Genomic DNA, 20,834 nt, shown 5'->3' with positions numbered 1-20,834 from the left:
AGATATGTGAGGGGCATTACTGGATGCCTGAGATGGTGGGAGGGGCATTACTGGGTATCTGAGATGTGTGAGGGGCATTACTGGGTGACTCAGATGTGTGAGGGGATTTACAGGGTGTCTGAGATGGTGGGAGGGGAATTACTGGGTATCAGAGGTGTGTGAGGGGTATTACTGGGTGTCTGACGTGGTGTGAGGGGCATTACTGGGTGTCTGACTTGGTGTGAGGGTCATTACTGGGTGTCTGAGATGGTGGGTGGGGCATTACTGGTTGTTTGAGATAGTGTGAGGGGTATTACTGGGTATCTGAGATGGTGTGAGGGGCATTACTGCGTATCTGAGATGCGTGAGGGGCATTATTGGGTATCTGAGATGGTGTGAGGGGCATTACTGGGCGTCTGAGATGTGTGAGGGACATTACTGGGTGTGTGACATGGTGTGAGGGGCATTACTGGGTGTCTGACTCGGTGGGAGGGGGCATTACTGGGCGTCTGAGATGGTGTGAGGGGCATTACTGGGTGTCTGAGATGGTGTGAGGGGCATTACTGGGTGTCTGAGATTTGTGAGGGGTATTACTGGGTGTCTGACATGGTGTGAGGGGCATTACTGGGTGCTTGAGATGATGGGAGGGGAACTACTGGGTGTCTGCGATGTGTAAGGGGCATTACTGGGTGTCTGAGATGTGTGAGGGGCATTACTGGGTGTTTGCGATATATGAGGGGCATTACTGGGTATCTGAGATTACGTGAGGGGTATTACTGGGTGTCTGACAGGGTGTGAGAGGCATTACTGGGCATCTGAGATGTGTGAGGGGCATTACTGGGTGTCTGAGATGGTGGGAGGGGCATTACTGGGTGTTTGAGAGAGCGTGAGGGGTATTATTGGGTATCTGACATGGTGTGAGAGGCATTACTGGGCATCTGAGATGTGTGAGGGGCATTACTGAGCGTCTGAGATGTGTGAGGGGCATTACTGGGTGTCTGAGATGGTGCGAGGGGCATTACTGGGTGTTTGAGAGAGTGTGAGGGGCATTACTGGGTGTCTCAGATGTGTGAGGGGCAACACTGGGTATCTGAGATGAGTGAGGTGCATTACTGGGTATCTGAGATGGTGTGTGGGGCATTACTGGGTATCTGAGATTACGTGAGGGGCATTACTGGGTGTCTGACATGGTGTGAGGGGCATTACTGGGTGTCTGAGATGTGTGAGGGGCAATACTGGGTATCTGAGATGAGTGAGGGACATGACTGGGTATCTGAGATTGTGTGAGGGGCATTACTGGGTATCTGAGATGTGTGAGGGGCATTACTGGGTATCTGAGATAGTGGAAGTGCCATTACTGGGCATCTGATATGTGTGAGGGGTATTACAGGGTGTCTGACATGGTGTGAGGGGCATTACTGGGCATCTGAGATGTGTGAGGGGCATTACTGGGTGTCTGACATGGTGTGAGGGGCATTACTGGGCGTCTGAGATGTGTGAGGGACATTACTGGGTGAGTGACATGGTGTGAGGGGCATTATTGGGTTTCTGACTCGGTGGGAGGGGGCATTACTGGGCATCTGAGATGGTGTGAGGGGCATTACTGGGCGTCTGAGATGTGTGAGGAACATTACTGGGTGTCTGACATGGTGTGAGGGGCATTACTGGGTGTCTGAGATGTGTGAGGGGTAATACTGGGTATCTGAGATGAGTGAGGGGCATTACTGGGTATCTGAGATGGTGTGTGGGGCATTACAGGGTATCTGAGATGTGTGAGGGGCATTACTGGGTATCTGAGATGGTGTGAGGGGCATTACTGGGTGTCTCAGATGTGTGAGGGGATTTACAGGGTGTCTGAGATGGTGGGAGGGGAATTACTGGGTATCTGAGGTGTGTGAAGGGTATTACTGGGTGTCTGACGTGGTGTGAGGGGCATTACTGGGTGTCTGACTTGGTGTGAGGGTCATTACTGGGTGTCTGAGATGGTAGGAGGGGCATTACTGGTTGTTTGAGATAGTTTGAGGGGTATTACTGGGTATCTGTGATGGTGTGAGGGGCATTACAGGGTATCTGAGATGTGTGAAGGGCATTACTGGGTATCTGAGATGGTGTGAGGAGCATTACTGGGTATCTGAGATGCGTGAGGGGCATTATTGGGTATCTGAGATGGTGTGAGGGGTATTACTGGGCGTCTGAGATGTGTGAGGGACATTACTGGGTGTGTGACATGGTGTGAGGGGCATTACCGGGTGTCTGACTCGGTGGGAGGGGGCATTACTGGGCGTCTGAGATGGTGTGAGGGGCATTACTGCGTGTCTGACATGGTCTGAGGGGCATTACTGGGTATCTGAGATTACGTGAGGGGCATTACTGGTTGTCTGACATGGTGTGAGGGGCATTACTGGGTGTCTGAGATGTGTGAGGGGCATTACTGGGTATCTGAGATAGTGTGAGGGGTATTACTGGGTATCTGAGATGGTGGGAGGGCCAATACTGGGCATCTGAGATGTGTGAGGGGCATTACTGGGTGTCTGACATGGTGTGAGGGGCATTACTGGCAGTCTGAGATGTGTGAGGGGCAATACTGGGTATCTGAGATGAGTGAGGGGCATTACTGGGTATCTGAGATGAGTGAGGGGCATTGCTGGGCGTCGGAGATTTTTGAAGGGGACATTACTGGGCATCTGAGATAGTGGAAGGGGCATTACCGGACGTCTGAGATGGATAAGGGACATTACTGGTTGTCTGACTTGGTGTGAGGGGCATTAATGGGCATCTGAGATGTGTGAGGGGCATTACTGGGTGTCTGACATGGTGTGAGGGGCATAACTGGGTATCTGAGATGTGTGAGGGGCATTACTGGGTGTTTGAGATGATGGGAGGGGAACTACTGGGTGTCTGAGATGGTGTGAGGGGCATTACTGAGTATATGAGATTTGTGAGGGGCACTACTGGGCATCTGAGATGGTAGGAGGGGCATTATTGGGTGTCTGAGATGTGGGAGGGGCATTACTGGGTGTCTGAGATGTGTGAGGGGCATTACTGGGTGTCTGAGATGGTGTGAGGGGCATTACTGAGTATATGAGATTTGTGAGGGGTACTACTGGGCATCTGAGATGGTAGGAGGGGCATTATTGGGTGTCTGAGATGGTGGGAGGGGCATTACTGGGTGTTTGAGAGAGTGTGAGGGGTATTACTGGGTGTCTGAGATTATGTGAGGGGAATTACTGGGTATCTGAGATGTGTGAGGGGTATTACTGGGTATCTGAGATGCTTTGAGAAGCATTACTGGGGGTCTGAGATGGTGGGAGGGGCATTACTAGGTATCTGAGGTGTGTGTGGGGTATTAGTGGGTGTCTGACTTGGTGTGAGGGGCATTACTGGACGTCTGAGATATGTGAGGGGCATTACTGGGTATCTGAGATGGCGTGAGGGGCATTACTGGGCATCTGAGATTACGTGAGGGGCATTACTGGGTGTCTGAGATGGTGTGAGGGGCATTACTGGGTGTCTGAGATGTGTGAGGGGCATTACTGGGTATCTGAGATTACGTGAGGGGCATTACTAGGTGTCTGACATGGTGTGAGGGGCATTACTGGGTGTCTGAGATGTGTGAGGGGCATTACTGGGTGTCTGACATGGTGTGAGGGGCATTACTGGGCGTCTGAGATGTGTGAGGGACATTACTGGGTGAGTGACATGGTGTGAGGGGCATTATTGGGTGTCTGACTCTGTGGGAGGGGGATTACTGGGCATCTGAGATGGTGTGAGGGGCATTACTAGGCATCTGAGATGTGTGAGGAACATTACTGGGTGTCTGAGATGGTCTGAGGGGCATTACTCGGTATCTGAGATTACGTGAGGGGCATTACTGGGTGTCTGACATGGTGTGAGGGGCATTACTGGGTGTCTGAGATGTGTGAGGGGCAATACTGGGTATCTGAGATGAGTGAGGAGAATTACTGGGTATCTGAGATGGTGTGTGGGGCATTACTGGGTATCTGAGATGTGTGAGGGGCATTACTGGGTATCTGAGATGGTGTGAGGGGCATTACTGGGTATCTGAGATGGTGGGAGGGCCAATACTGGGCATCTGAGATGTGTGAGGGGCATTACTGGGTGTCTGACATGGTGTGAGGGGCATTACTGGCAGTCTGAGATGTGTGAAGGGAAATACTGGGTATCTGAGATGAGTGAGGTGCATTACTGGGTATCTGAGATGAGTGAGGGGCATTGCTGGGCATCTGAGATGTTGGAAAGGGACATTACTGGGCATCTGAGATAGTGGAAGGGGCATTACCGGACGTCTGTGATGGATAAGGGACATTACTGGTTGTCTGACTTGGTGTGAGGGGCATTAATGGGCATCTGAGATGTGTGAGGGGCATTACTGGGCGTCTGAGATGTGTGAGGGGCATTACTGGGTGTCTGAGATGGTGCGAGCGGCATTACTGGGTGTTTGAGAGAGTGTGAGGGGCATTACTGGGTGTCTCAGATGTGTGAGGGGCAACACTGGGTATCTTAGATGAGTGAGGGGCATTACTGGGTATCTGAGATGGTGTGTGGGGCATTACTGGGTATCTGAGATTACGTGAGGGGCATTACTGGGTGTCTGACATGGTGTGAGGGGCATTACTGGGTGTCTGAGATGTGTGAGGGGCAATACTGGGTATCTGAGATGAGTGAGGGACATGACTGGGTATCTGAGATTGTGTGAGGGGCATTACTGGGTATCTGAGATGTGTGAGGGGCATTACTGGGTATCTGAGATGTGTGAGGGGCATTACTGGGTATCTGAGATGGTGTGAGGGTAATTACTGGGTATCTGAGATAGTGGAAGTGCCATTACTGGGCATCTGATATGTGTGAGGGGTATTACAGGGTGTCTGACATGGTGTGAGGGGCATTACTGGGCATCTGAGATGTGTGAGGGACATTACTGGGTGAGTGACATGGTGTGAGGGGCATTATTGGGTTTCTGACTCGGTGGGAGGGGGTATTACTGGGCATCTGAGATGGTATGAGGGGCATTACTGGGCGTCTGAGATGTGTGAGGAACATTACTGGGTGTCTGACATGGTCTGAGGGGCATTACTGGGTATCTGAGATTACGTGAGGGGCATTACTGGGTGTCTGACATGGTGTGAGGGGCATTACTGGGTGTCTGAGATGTGTGACGGGTAATACTGGGTATCTGAGATGAGTGAGGGGCATTACTGGGTATCTGAGATGGTGTGTGGGGCATTACTGGGTATCTGCGATGTGTGAGGGGCATTACTGGGTATCTGAGATGGTGTGAGGGGCATTACTGGGTATCTGAGATGGTGGGAGGGCCAATACTGGGCATCTGAGATGTGTGAGGGGCATTACTGGGTGTCTGACATGGTGTGAGGGGCATTACTGGCAGTCTGAGATGTGTGAGGGGCAATCCTGGGTATCTGAGATGAGTGAGGGGCATTACTGGGTATCTGAGATGAGTGAGGGGCATTGCTGGGCGTCTGAGATGTTGGAAGGGGACATTACTGGGCATCTGAGATAGTGGAAGGGGCATTACCGGACGTCTGAGATGGATAAGGGACATTACTGGTTGTCTGACTTGGTGTGAGGGGCATTAATGGGCATCTGAGATGTGTGAGGGACATTACTGGGTGAGTGACATGGTGTGAGGGGCATTACTGGGTGTCTGACTCGGTGGGAGGGGGCATTACTGGGCGTCTGAGATGGAGTGAGGGGCATTACTGGGTGTCTGAGATGGTGTGAGGGGCATTACTGGGTGTCTGAGATTTGTGAGGGGTATTACTGGGTGTCTGACATGGTGTGAGGGGCATTACCTGGTTTTTGAGATGGTGTGAGAGGCATTACTGGGTGTCTGAGATGGTGTGAGGGGCATTACTGAGTATATGAGATGTGTGAGGGGCACTACTGGGCATCTGAGATGGTAGGAGGGGCATTACAGGGTGTTTGAGATGGTGGGAGGGGCATTACAGGGTGTTTGAGATAGTGTGAGGGGCATTACTGGGTGTCTGAGATATATGAGGGGCATTACTGGGTGTCTGAGATGTGTGAGGGGCATTACTGGGTATCTGAGATTACGTGCGGGGCATTACTGGGTATCTGAGATTACGTGAGGGGTATTACTGGGTGTCTGACATGGTGTGAGAGGCATTACTGGGCATCTGAGATGGTGGGAGGGGCATTACTGGGTGTTTTAGATGTGTGAGGGGCATTACTGGGTGTCTGACATGGTGTGAGGGGTATTACTGGGTGTTTGAGATGTGTGAGGCGCATTACTGGGTGTCTGAGATGTGTGAGGGGCATTACTGGGTATCTGAGATGTGTGAGGGGCATTACTGGGTATCTGAGATGTGTGAGGGGCATTATTGGGTATCTGAGATGGTGGGAGGGGCATTACTGGGTAGCTGAGGTATGTGAGGGGTATTACTGGGTGTCTGACGTGGTGTGAGGGGCATTACTGGGTGTCTGACTTGGTGTGAGAGGTATTACTGGGGATCTGAGATGGTGGAACGGGCATTACTGGGCGTCTGAGATGTGTGAGGGGTATTACTGGGTGTCTGACATGGCGTGAGGGGCATTACTGGGCATCTGAGATGTGTGAGGGACATTACTGGGTGTGTGACATGATGTGAGGGGCATTACTGGGTGTCTGACTCGGTGGGAGGGGGCATTACTGGGCGTCTGAGATGGTGTGAGGGGCATTACTGGGCGTCAGAGATGGTGTGAGGGGCATTACTGGGTGCCTGAGATTTGTGAGAGGTATTACTGGGTGTCTGACATGGTGTGAGGGACATTACTGAGTATATGAGATGTGTGAGGGGCACTACTGGGCATCTGAGAGGGTAGGAGGGGCATTACTGGGTGTCTGAGATGGTGGGAGGGGCATTACTGGGTGTTTGAGATAGTGTGAGGGGCATTACTGGGTGTCTGAGATATATGAGGGGCATTACTGGGTGTCTGAGATGTGTGAGGGGTATTACTGGGTGTCTGAGATATATGAGGGGCATTACTGGGTGTCTGAGATGTGTGAGGGGCATTACTGGGTATCTGAGATTACGTGCGGGGCATTACTGGGTATCCGAGATTACGTGAGGGGTATTACTGGGTGTCTGAGATGGTGTGAGGGGCATTACTGAGTACATGAGATGTGTGAGGGGCACTACTGGGCATCTGAAATGGTAGGAGGGGCATTACTGGGTGTCTGACTTGGTGTGAGGGGTATTACTGGATGTCTGAGATGTGTTAGGGGCATCACTGGGTGTCTGAGATGTGTGAGGGGCATTACTGGGTGCCTGAGATGTATGAGGGGCATTACTAGGTATCTGAGATGTGTGAGGGGCATTACTGGGTATCTGAGATTTGTGAGGGGTATTACTGCGTGTCTGAGATGGTGTGAGGGGCATTACTGGGTGTCTGAGATGGTGTGAGGGGAATTACTGGGTGTCTGAGATGTGTTAGGGGCATCACTGGGCATCTGAGATGGTGTGAGGGGCATTAATGGGTGTCTGAGATGGTGTGAGGGGTATTACTGGGTGTCTGAGATGTGTTAGGGGCATCACTGCGTGTCTGAGATGTGTGAGGGGCATTACTGGGTGCCTGAGATGTGTGAGGGGCATTACTAGGTATCTGAGATGTGTGAGGGGCATTACTGGGTATCTGAGATGTGTGAGGGGCATTACTGGGTATCTGAGATTTGTGAGGGGTATTACTGGGTGTCTGAGATGGTGTGAGGGGCATTACTGGGTGTCTGAGATGGTGTGAGGGGTATTACTGGGTGTCTGAGATATATGAGGGGCATTACTGGGTGTCTGAGATGTGTGAGGGGTATTACTGGGTGTCTGAGATATATGAGGGGCATTAATGGGTGTCTGAGATGTGTGAGGGGCATTACTGGGTATCTGAGATTACGTGAGGGGCATTACTGGGTATCTGAGATTACGTGAGGGGCATTACTGGGTATCTGAGATTACGTGAGGGGTATTACTGGGTGTCTGAGATGGTGGGAGGGGCATTACTGGGTGTCTGAGATGTGTAATGGGCATTACTGGGTATCTGAGATGTGTGAGGGGCATTTTTGGGTATCTGAGATTTGTGAGGGATATTACTGGGTGTCTGAGATGGTGTAAGGGGCATTACTGGGTGTCTGAGATGGTGTGAGGGGCATTACTGGGTATCTGAGATGTGTGAGGGGCATTACTGGGTATCTGAGATGTGTGAGGGGCATTACTGGGTATCTGAGATTTGTGAGGGGTATTACTGGGTGTCTGACATGGTGTGAGGGTTATTACTGGGTGTCTGACATGGTGTGAGGGGCATTACTGGGCATCTGAGATGGTGTAAGGGGCATTACTGGGCGTCTGAGATGTGTGAGGGGTATTACTGGGTGTCTGACATGGTGTGAGGGGCATTACTGGGCATCTGAGATGGTGGAAGGGGCATTACTGGACGTCTGAGATGGTGGGAGGGGCATTCCTGGGTGTTTGAGATGTGTGAGGGGCATTACTGGATATCTGAGATGGTGGGAGGGACATTACAGGGTATCTGAGATGTATGAGGAGCATTACTGGGTGTCTGAGATGTGTGAGGGGCATTACTGGGTGTCTGAGATGGTGTGAGGGGCATTACTGGGTGTCTGAGATGGTGTGAGGGGTATTACTGGGTGTCTGAGATGTGTTAGGGGCATCACTGGGCGTCTGAGATGGTGTGAGGGGCATTAATGGGTGTCTGAGATGTGTGAGGGGTATTACTGGGTATCTGAGATGGTGTGAGGGGCATTACTGGGTGTCTGAGATGGTGTGAGGGGCATTACTGGGTGTCTGAGATGGTGTGAGGGGAATTACTGGGTGTCTGAGATGTGTTAGGGGCATCACTGGGCATCTGAGATGGTGTGAGGGGCATTAATGGGTGTCTGAGATGTGTAAGGTGCATTACTGGGTGTCTGAGATGGTGTGAGGGGCATTACTGGGTGTCTGAGATGGTGTGAGGGGTATTACTGGGTATCTGAGATTACGTGAGGGGTATTACTGGGTGTCTGAGATGGTGGGAGGGGCATTACTGGGTGTCTGAGATGTGTAATGGGCATTACTGGGTATCTGAGATGTGTGAGGGGCATTTTTGGGTATCTGAGATTTGTGAGGGATATTACTGGGTGTCTGAGATGGTGTAAGGGGCATTACTGGGTGTCTGAGATGGTGTTAGGGGCATTACTGGGTATCTGAGATGTGTGAGGGGCATTACTGGGTATCTGAGATGTGTGAGGGGCATTACTGGGTATCTGAGATTTGTGAGGGGTATTACTGGGTGTCTGACATGGTGTGAGGGTTATTACTGGGTGTCTGACATGGTGTGAGGGGCATTACTGGGTATCTGAGATGGTGTAAGGGGCATTACTGGGCGTCTGAGATGTGTGAGGGGTATTACTGGGTGTCTGAGATGGTGTGAGGGGCATTACTGGGTGTCTGAGATGGTGTGAGGGGTATTACTGGGTATCTGAGATTACGTGAGGGGTATTACTGGGTGTCTGAGATGGTGGGAGGGGCATTACTGGGTGTCTGAGATGTGTAATGGGCATTACTGGGTATCTGAGATGTGTGAGGGGCATTTTTGGGTATCTGAGATTTGTGAGGGATATTACTGGGTGTCTGAGATGGTGTAAGGGGCATTACTGGGTGTCTGAGATGGTGTTAGGGGCATTACTGGGTATCTGAGATGTGTGAGGGGCATTACTGGGTATCTGAGATGTGTGAGGGGCATTACTGGGTATCTGAGATTTGTGAGGGGTATTACTGGGTGTCTGACATGGTGTGAGGGTTATTACTGGGTGTCTGACATGGTGTGAGGGGCATTACTGGGTATCTGAGATGGTGTAAGGGGCATTACTGGGCGTCTGAGATGTGTGAGGGGTATTACTGGGTGTCTGACATGGTGTGAGGGGCATTACTGGGCATCTGAGATGGTGGAAGGGGCATTACTGGACGTCTGAGATGGTGGGAGGGGCATTCCTGGGTGTTTGAGATGTATGAGGGGCATTACTGGGTGTCTGAGATGTGTGAGGGGCATTACTGGGTGTCTGAGATGGTGTGAGGGGCATTACTGGGTGTCTGAGATGGTGTGAGGGGTATTACTGGGTGTCTGAGATGTGTTAGGGGCATCACTGGGCATCTGAGATGGTGTGAGGGGCATTAATGGGTGTCTGAGATGTGTAAGGTGCATTATTGGGTGTCTGAGATGGTGTGAGGGGCATTACTGGGTGTCTGAGATGGTGTGAGGGGTATTACTGGGTGTCTGAGATGTGTTAGGGGCATCACTGCGTGTCTGAGATGTGTGAGGGGCATTACTGGGTGCCTGAGATGTGTGAGGGGCATTACTAGGTATCTGAGATGTGTGAGGGGCATTACTGGGTATCTGAGATGTGTGAGGGGCATTACTGGGTATCTGAGATTTGTGAGGGGTATTACTGGGTGTCTGAGATGGTGTGAGGGGCATTACTGGGTGTCTGGGATGGTGTGAGGGGTATTACTGGGTGTCTGAGATGTGTTAGGGGCATTACTGGGCGTCTGAGATGGTGTGAGGGGCATTACTGGGTGTCTGAGATATATGAGGGGCATTACTGGGTGTCTGAGATGTGTGAGGGGTATTACTGGGTGTCTGAGATATATGAGGGGCATTAATGGGTGTCTGAGATGTGTGAGGCGCATTACTGGGTATCTGAGATTATGTGAGGGGCATTACTGGGTATCTGAGATTACGTGAGGGGCATTACTGGGTATCTGAGATTACGTGAGGGGTATTACTGGGTGTCTGAGATGGTGGGAGGGGCATTACTGGGTGTCTGAGATGTGTAATGGGCATTACTGGGTATCTGAGATGTGTGAGGGGCATTTTTGGGTATCTGAGATTTGTGAGGGATATTACTGGGTGTCTGAGATGGTGTAAGGGGCATTACTGGGTGTCTGAGATGGTGTGAGGGGCATTACTGGGTATCTGAGATGTGTGAGGGGCATTACTGGGTATCTGAGATGTGTGAGGGGCATTACTGGGTATCTGAGATTTGTGAGGGGTATTACTGGGTGTCTGACATGGTGTGAGGGTTATTACTGGGTGTCTGACATGGTGTGAGGGGCATTACTGGGTATCTGAGATGGTGTAAGGGGCATTACTGGGTGTCTGAGATGTGTTAGGGGTATTACTGGGTGTCTGACATGGTGTGAGGGGCATTACTGGGCATCTGAGATGGTGGAAGGGGCATTACTGGACGTCTGAGATGGTGGGAGGGGCATTCCTGGGTGTTTGAGATGTGTGAGGGGCATTACTGGATATCTGAGATGGTGGGAGGGACATTACAGGGTATCTGAGATGTATGAGGGGCATTACTGGGTGTCTGAGATGTGTGAGGGGCATTACTGGGTGTCTGAGATGGTGTGAGGGGCATTACTGGGTGTCTGAGATGTGTGAGGGGCATTACTGGGTATCTGAGATTACGTGCGGGGCATTACTGGGTATCCGAGATTACGTGAGGGGTATTACTGGGTGTCTGAGATGGTGTGAGGGGCATTACTGAGTACATGAGATGTGTGAGGGGCACTACTGGGCATCTGAAATGGTAGGAGGGGCATTACTGGGTGTCTGACTTGGTGTGAGGGGTATTACTGGGTGTCTGAGATGTGTTAGGGGCATCACTGGGTGTCTGAGATGTGTGAGGGGCATTACTGGGTGCCTGAGATGTGTGAGGGGCATTACTAGGTATCTGAGATGTGTGAGGGGCATTACTGGGTATCTGAGATTTGTGAGGGGTATTACTGGGTGTCTGAGATGGTGTGAGGGGCATTACTGGGTGTCTGAGATGGTGTGAGGGGAATTACTGGGTGTCTGAGATGTGTTAGGGGCATCACTGGGCATCTGAGATGGTGTGAGGGGCATTAATGGGTGTCTGAGATGTGTAAGGTGCATTACTGGGTGTCTGAGATGGTGTGAGGGGCATTACTGGGTGTCTGAGATGGTGTGAGGGGTATTACTGGGTGTCTGAGATGTGTTAGGGGCATCACTGCGTGTCTGAGATGTGTGAGGGGCATTACTGGGTGCCTGAGATGTGTGAGGGGCATTACTAGGTATCTGAGATGTGTGAGGGGCATTACTGGGTATCTGAGATTTGTGAGGGGTATTACTGGGTGTCTGAGATGGTGTGAGGGGCATTACTGGGTGTCTGAGATGGTGTGAGGGGTATTACTGGGTGTCTGAGATATATGAGGGGCATTACTGGGTGTCTGAGATGTGTGAGGGGTATTACTGGGTGTCTGAGATATATGAGGGGCATTAATGGGTGTCTGAGATGTGTGAGGGGCATTACTGGGTATCTGAGATTACGTGAGGGGCAATACTGGGTATCTGAGATTACGTGAGGGGCATTACTGGGTATCTGAGATTACGTGAGGGGTATTACTGGGTGTCTGAGATGGTGGGAGGGGCATTACTGGGTGTCTGAGATGTGTAATGGGCATTACTGGGTATCTGAGATGTGTGAGGGGCATTTTTGGGTATCTGAGATTTGTGAGGGATATTACTGGGTGTCTGAGATGGTGTAAGGGGCATTACTGGGTGTCTGAGATGGTGTGAGGGGCATTACTGGGTATCTGAGATGTGTGAGGGGCATTACTGGGTATCTGAGATGGTGTGAGGGGCATTAATGGGTGTCTGAGATGTGTAAGGTGCATTATTGGGTGTCTGAGATGGTGTGAGGGGCATTACTGGGTGTCTGAGATGGTGTGAGGGGTATTACTGGGTGTCTGAGATGTGTTAGGGGCATCACTGCGTGTCTGAGATGTGTGAGGGGCATTACTGGGTGCCTGAGATGTGTGAGGGGCATTACTAGGTATCTGAGATGTGTGAGGGGCATTACTGGGTATCTGAGATGTGTGAGGCGCATTACTGGGTATCTGAGATTATGTGAGGGGCATTACTGGGTATCTGAGATTACGTGAGGGGCATTACTGGGTATCTGAGATTACGTGAGGGGTATTACTGGGTGTCTGAGATGGTGGGAGGGGCATTACTGGGTGTCTGAGATGTGTAATGGGCATTACTGGGTATCTGAGATGTGTGAGGGGCATTTTTGGGTATCTGAGATTTGTGAGGGATATTACTGGGTGTCTGAGATGGTGTAAGGGGCATTACTGGGTGTCTGAGATGGTGTGAGGGGCATTACTGGGTATCTGAGATGTGTGAGGGGCATTACTGGGTATCTGAGATGTGTGAGGGGCATTACTGGGTATCTGAGATTTGTGAGGGGTATTACTGGGTGTCTGACATGGTGTGAGGGTTATTACTGGGTGTCTGACATGGTGTGAGGGGCATTACTGGGTATCTGAGATGGTGTAAGGGGCATTACTGGGTGTCTGAGATGTGTGAGGGGTATTACTGGGTGTCTGACATGGTGTGAGGGGCATTACTGGGCATCTGAGATGGTGGAAGGGGCATTACTGGACGTCTGAGATGGTGGGAGGGGCATTCCTGGATATCTGAGATGGTGGGAGGGACATTACAGGGTATCTGAGATGTATGAGGGGCATTACTGGGTGTCTGAGATGTGTGAGGGGCATTACTGGGTGTCTGAGATGGTGTGAGGGGCATTACTGGGTGTTTGAGATGGTGTGAGGGGTATTACTGGGTGTCTGAGATGTGTTATGGGCATTACTGGGTGTCTGAGATGTGTTATGGGCATTACTGGGTGTCTGAGATGTGTAAGGGGCATTACTGGGTATCTGAGATGTGTGAGGGGCATTACTGGGTATCTGAGATTTGTGAGGGGTATTACTGGGTGTCTGACATGGTGTGAGGGTTATTACTGGGTGTCTGACATGGTGTGAGGGGCATTACTGGGTATCTGAGATGGTGTAAGGGGCATTACTGGGTGTCTGAGATGTGTGAGGGGTATTACTGGGTGTCTGACATGGTGTGAGGGGCATTACTGGGCATCTGAGATGGTGGAAGGGGCATTACTGGACGTCTGAGATGGTGGGAGGGGCATTCCTGGATATCTGAGATGGTGGGAGGGACATTACAGGGTATCTGAGATGTATGAGGGGCATTACTGGGTGTCTGAGATGGTGTGAGGGGCATTACTGGGTGTTTGAGATGGTGTGAGGGGTATTACTGGGTGTCTGAGATGTGTTATGGGCATTACTGGGTGTCTGAGATGTGTTATGGGCATTACTGGGTGTCTGAGATGTGTAAGGGGCATTACTGGGTATCTGAGATGTGTGAGGGGCATTACTGGGTATCTGAGATTTGTGAGGGGTATTACTGGGTGTCTGACATGGTGTGAGGGTTATTACTGGGTGTCTGACATGGTGTGAGGGGCATTACTGGGTATCTGAGATGGTGTAAGGGGCATTACTGGGTGTCTGAGATGTGTGAGGGGTATTACTGGGTGTCTGACATGGTGTGAGGGGCATTACTGGGCATCTGAGATGGTGGAAGGGGCATTACTGGATGTCTGAGATGGTGGGAGGGGCATTCCTGGATATCTGAGATGGTGGGAGGGACATTACAGGGTATCTGAGATGTATGAGGGGCATTACTGGGTGTCTGAGATGTGTGAGGGGCATTACTGGGTGTCTGAGATGGTGTGAGGGGCATTACTGGGTGTTTGAGATGGTGTGAGGGGTATTACTGGGTGTCTGAGATGTGTAAGGGGCATTACTGGGTGTCTGAGATGTGTAAGGGGCATTACTGGGTGTCTGAGATGTGTAAGGGGCATTACTGGGTGTCTGAGATGTGTAAGGGGCATTACTGGGTGTCTGAGATGTGTAAGGGGCATTACTGGGTGTCTGAGATGTGTAAGGGGCATTACTGGGTGTCTGAGATGTGTAAGGGGCATTACTGGGTGTCTGAGATGTGTAAGGGGCATTACTGGGTGTTTGAGATGGTGTGAGGGGTATTACTGGGTGTCTGAGATGTGTGAGGGGCATTACTGGATAGCCCAACTTTCAAGGTGTTGTTTTTTTTTTTTTGGGGGGGGGGGATGCTGTACACACAACACAAAAAAAAACTTTTCACAAAATTGTTCTTTGGCATTCCATCCAGAACCACAATATAAACAAGTATAATCTTTTCGGAAACAAATTTTATACATAGAAAAAGAAAATTCACATTCCGAGATTTTGTTTTTGGAACTCTTGTAAATCCCACAGACTGAACACTAAATGTCGATATCAGTGTTATGCTAAGGTGTAATCTGCCCTTTGCTGTCCCCCTTGTCCTTGTGAACGCTGTAGCTTATAGGTCTGAAATGACTCTGCCACTCTCTTTCAGATCAAGTAATGCTTCCTTGAAGAGTTTGAGAGCTTCAGGTAAAACTTCTATGACAGCAGTTACGAAATCTTGTCTTATTTAAAAAAATGAGCAAATCTGACTGAAGAGATTGTTTCCTGACCCTTACCACCTCCTCAACATTTCGCTATCGCTCATATGCTCCAACTGAACGCAGGCTGCAGTCAAATGAATTTTAAGTAGTGTTACAGCTCCCAGTTTCAATGACAACCACCTGGCTGACTCAGTATCTCCATATCTTGCAATCTTTTTTTCATTCAAAGATTCACGACTTATCCTTTTTGCTAAGTAGTGATACATCTTGTTTTTTGTACTTTTCTCAAACTCAGTAAGGTACAAGAATTCCAAGTTTAAGTTTATAATTAAGCCAGTGAAGTGTTCTGACCCTAATCTTTCTCTTTTGGAGTCTGCTCCTGTTTGCAACCATTACCCCCATACCATTGCAACCAGTTAGAGCTAAATAAATACAGGAACTGACTGGTGCCAAACAACTTTTCTTAAAGGCCAGTTATCTAGGATCCCTGGCCAGTGTCTAGAATTCCTGTTGCTTCAACGTTTGATTTTGCTTAGTAACAGGTTCACCATGTTCATTGATATACCTTAAAATGTTTCCTGTTCACTTGAGACATCAGCCAAAACAGGACAAATCTACTTAACATGTTTCAGCTGCTCTGCCAAATCAATTATTTTTTTCTACAGTACATTCAACAAAGTGTGCATGCTTTTCTTGATAAATCGTCTGTGCCTAAGTCATGCTTATTTTTCATCTGCACTGCACACAATATGTCACAACCAGCCAGAGGTTTCTTTGCAAATGCATAAGCTTTGTTGAAGAGGGACCTCATTTTCAAACCCTCGTAGTCTGACATTGCAAATATACCTTAGCCAGTTGGTGTTTGTTTCATTGTCATTGTGCCTTTCAATTGGTTCAGTGGTAAAATTAACTGAAAATAAAGAACTACTTTTATTTGTTGTTTCTGGATGCGTTCTATGTATGACACTGTAATTCACTCATTTGGATCTGATGCTGCTGCTTCCCTGTTGTCATCACTTTGGTCATTGGCTTGTGGAATATCTTCCCTATTCGAGCAGCTGGAAGTTTTCCCAGTCCATTTGACAAATCCTTTTCCATTGCTTTTTGTCATAGTTTGTCATTACTAATTGTAAATATAGTTCGTTTTGATTACTGGGGTCCATGTTGTGTTGAAGGTGCTGGTGTGGTCCTCTCTTCTTCTTCAAAAACCATAATGAAGCAGTGTGTTCAGTCTCTAACTCCGCTTGTCCATTCTCCCTGCACCATTTCTCTATGATTCCATCCTAACAAGAAAGTTGGAAGTTCCATTTGCTGTATGAAGTTAGACATCATGTTATTTTAAGCTTAACTAGTGAAAATATGTATTAGCTTTTTTGGAAAAATTCACACTTTGTCTTACTACTTTATTTTTGTGGCCTTGTTATTGTACTGTCTGCTACAATATCCAGGGTTACTAAAATTTCTATTTAGCTTGTAAAGAAATTGCACTATCCATTTGATATTAATATGTTATTGTGCCATTTCATCATAACATCATAATTGTTTTAAAACTAGCTAGCAATAGTATTGTTATCTGCATTAGACCTGTTGATTTGACTCACTTTCTTGCACAGCACAGCAGCTCCTGTTAAATGTGAGAGCTGAATAATGACTTTTTTTTAGTGATGTTATATCTAATTCTTTTGATAATCTAATTGTGGGATCCAATGGCCTAAAACATCTGGTTGTCCACCAGGCTTTTTGAGAGTATAGTTTAGTTGTCTATAATTAAAAATTGGTAGGTCCAGGCATCCAGATTACTGATTTGTCCACGTCTTTTTCAAGGTGGAGGAACTGCGTGAAGAACATTATGGGGAATCTGAGCCTTTACTGGGTGTGATGAAGATTAATAATTTTTATACTGTTCCTGGCTGGTTTCATCTCACGATCCTGATGCCCACTGACCACACAATCGCTGTTTTCCTGTTGTTGATGTTCATGATTTGGGGAACCACCTGAGACCACGAATCTGCAACAGTCCCCTGATTTGCAACATTCAGAAAAACATAAATACAATGGTAGGCTTCTTCAGCATGAAAGTGCTGGGATTTAATATGTGCAGCTTAGACAGGGTGGCCCATGCTGGTTTGCATGTGCCTCTCTGTGTTTATACATTCTGCAGATTGTAAGCAGCAACAGTTCTGGGTAACTGTTGGGACTTGGGAATGGGAGGTTAAATTAGTTGGAAGAGTATTAAAATATTAATGGTCCCTTTCTGTGTCCAGAGCTGGCCCATTCATTATTCATCTTACCTTGGAGGAAGCATACGAGATGGCCCTCATTTCATCCTGACCTCTGCTCAGAGAGATATTGGCTTTTTTTCTTCAAATCTAAGATTCTGCTTAGCTCTACTGACATTTTGCATCACTCCTTACGTTTGGTAATGTAATTTGCAAGCAGTCATTTTTCAGTGCCCAGTTATTGAAATAGTGGACAATTGTTTGAACGTAGGAATGTAGGAAGCCTACTGGAGATGGGTGTTATTTAAGATGTATGAATGAAGTGGAGCAGTGGATCGTGCTATATAAATATGATTTTTTTTGCATGTTTACTCTTTTTGCTTTATAATATCTGTTTACCTAATGCAATTAATAATTTTATTTTGCAGTGTTGTACAGGGAAGGGTGTGGCTTTCTTGGAGTAACTATGAGGGTCTTGCATGTTGGTTTGTCTGTTCCTTGCTGATATGTACTGCAAAGACTTGTCTTTTCTTTTCTCTTGCACCTGAGTGGTCTTGCTCATACACTGATGGTCATCCTAGGTCTCACACCAGTGACTTTTCTTGCTTTTCTTGGTTTTCCTTTGCTGTGCTTTTTCTGATAAGGCCGCTTAAGCTCTGTTCCTAATAAAACGCTGCGTCACATGCTTCTGTTTGGCACCCTGATTAGGCCATTTCTTACAAACATATTCAGACTAGCAGATGTACTGTGGTGGTTTCTCATTTTTGGTTGCTTTCTTAACCACTGCACCATCTGCTGGGCTGTGAAGAAACACAATATATCAGCTGCTGTAAGGGTTTTTGACAGTGTAGTTGAGTAGGATGCAGATCTTTAAGATATATGGAATCCTTGGAGAGTTGAGGTCAGTGCAGTCACCTTTGCTCACACATGAGGGTGTCAATCTAAGATGGGAGAGTGGAGTGGAGTTGGCAGACTGGAGAGAGTGAATCTGGGCCTCCTATTAATGTAAAACACACATGAGTATACAAACACCAACACCTCAATTTGTCTAACTAGATTTTTATTTTTAAATGAAATGTACTAAGACACTTGGAAATGAGCATCATTTAAACCATGAGAGTGCCTGGGTTAAAAAAAACAAACATCCGAATTACCGTATGCCACAATCATAACACTGAAGCTTGGGTCAGACCAGTCGTGTTATAAATCTCAGTAAATGGAAAATGCAGAGTTGCATTTACAGCCTGTGAAATTCTCATATACTACAGCAGTGATCGATATATTAACTTTCATGCAACTTTTATACAGTCTGTACGACTCTCTGGGCAAAGACGAATAAAAAAAATTAATTTATACCAGAAGGGAGGAAAAAAACCAGCTATGTCTTTTTTTTTCAGATTTTTATTTCTGACTTTTAATTTATGCTGTGTTACATACTCTATAATGCCCCATAGTGCATGAAGAACAATAAAATACTCGAGAGGCCTCTCTCGCTCACAGAATAAATGAGACTCACAGGTGTGCCAATGGTATCTTTTCCAGAGTGTAAGCCTGAATAGTGCAAAAGTTTTCTGACAGATGAAACGATACACCTGGGTATCAAAAGGTTTATAAGCAGCTCCATGCTGCGGGCAGGTTGAATGGCCGAAGGACCAGACTTTCAAATTCCATCCTGGCTGCAAATGTGTGGTTCTGCTCAGCTGGTTGAACGGACAGCCTGCTATTATTTGTTTGAAATCCCCCTGCGGTGTCACACTCATTGACTCCACCTTTAGATTTATTTTTACAGTATAACTGAAGTACTGAAATGAAAGTTCAATGATCTTACATTTTTATGATGTTTATGCTCCCCGCAGAACTAACAAAGATACTCTGCTGTTTGCTGCTGTCTACTGTACTGATCTTCCACATGAGTCTCTGGAATTTGGGTATATTATGGAAAAGAGATTGATTTCTCTTCCTAGATTTAAGCTTGAGGTTTCTATCTCTTGCACAAACGGGCGCTCTTTTGAATCCTCACTTAAAATATCTTCAGAAAAATAGAACTTTTCTTAGTGCTGCAGATCTCTCAGTTCCAGTATTGATGAGTTTTCCTTTTTTTAATAATTTTTTTCAGTTTACTTTGGAAAGAAACTGTTCAATTAAACTTTTGAATAGGGGATTAATCATAACATTATGTCCAGATGCATGGGTGAAATATCATAGAATCATGTCAGTACAGTGATGTCTGTACCCACGAACGTAATTGGTTTGAAGACACAGCTCGTGTCTACAATTTCTCGTGGGTACAAACAATTTTTCCCATAAGGAATAATGGGAAAGGGATTCATTGGTTTTCCGGCCCCAAAATACCCCCATACAAAACATTTATAGGCACAATAATTGAGCTTTTAGTGACAATATAAGTAGTATTAATTGAGAATATAATATTTTTCGGCATATTAGACACACTTTCATCTTTAAATGCATAACAAAACTGCGCTATGGCCGTACACGAAAGAGGCCAAGTCCCGTAGGCTAGGTTGCTCGGCGTAGCCTACAGCGAGCATAAAAAATTGTTGCTATCAATAAAACATTGAAAAACAAGCCTAAATATTACAGTAAATTATGTTACTAATACAAATGTAGAAAAACAGGCAAAGTATCAGTGCTATCACAAATTTACGAAAAATTTCTTACGATACAGCAATCAGCTTATGTTGGAAGGTTACTTACCTCTTTCCGGTATTGTAACGCACATCTGTACGTACGTATCTTACATTAAGGACTGTTTTACCTTTAGGGAGCCTTTTATATATATAAATCATACATTTACAAGAGTGGATGTAAACATATGTATCATGGAACCACTCTGGTGGCATATCGCGGAAACAAAACAGCTGAGAGAATGAGCTAGCTGAAGCAATCAAAAGAAATCGTATTGTGTCTTTTTGTTCCATTTAACTGTGCGTTTCAGTTTGATAGATATTTTTTAACTCAAGTTACTGGTAACTGTTCATCTGTTCTTTTCATTAAGCTTTAAAGCTTGTAACATTATTACATTAGACTAAAAAAAAAAACAATGACAAAAAAAAAAAAAAAAAAAACAATGAGATGACTAGGCGGGCGGGCTCGCGGTACCGCTCGTGACTCCAAACATTGCTCGTGGGTACAGCGAGATTTTATTAAATAAAAATGCTCGTGACTCAAGTTACTCGTGGCTTCAGACGCTCGTGGGTACAGGTACCACTGTATTACTATTTGCATACGAATGTTACCAC

The 20,834-nt window shown here is 47.4% G+C and overlaps 1 long non-coding RNA gene across 1 annotated transcript; it reads right to left on the bottom strand.

Annotated features, from left to right (window-relative positions):
- Positions 1-18,251: 18,251 nt before the first annotated feature.
- Positions 18,252-20,539, bottom strand: LOC125705799 (uncharacterized). The gene is made up of 3 exons (XR_007381692.1): positions 20,290-20,539; positions 18,490-18,571; positions 18,252-18,374 (listed from the first exon to the last, which is right to left on the bottom strand). It is a non-coding gene; the product is annotated as an uncharacterized LOC125705799 (long non-coding RNA).
- Positions 20,540-20,834: the final 295 nt, after the last annotated feature.

Source organism: Brienomyrus brachyistius, chromosome 13 (assembly GCF_023856365.1).
Source record: "Brienomyrus brachyistius isolate T26 chromosome 13, BBRACH_0.4, whole genome shotgun sequence".
In the NCBI taxonomy this organism is placed as follows: domain Eukaryota; kingdom Metazoa; phylum Chordata; class Actinopteri; order Osteoglossiformes; family Mormyridae; genus Brienomyrus; species Brienomyrus brachyistius.
The sequence above is the reverse complement of the archived record's forward strand: the minus strand, read 5'-3'. Positions and strand labels throughout refer to the sequence as shown.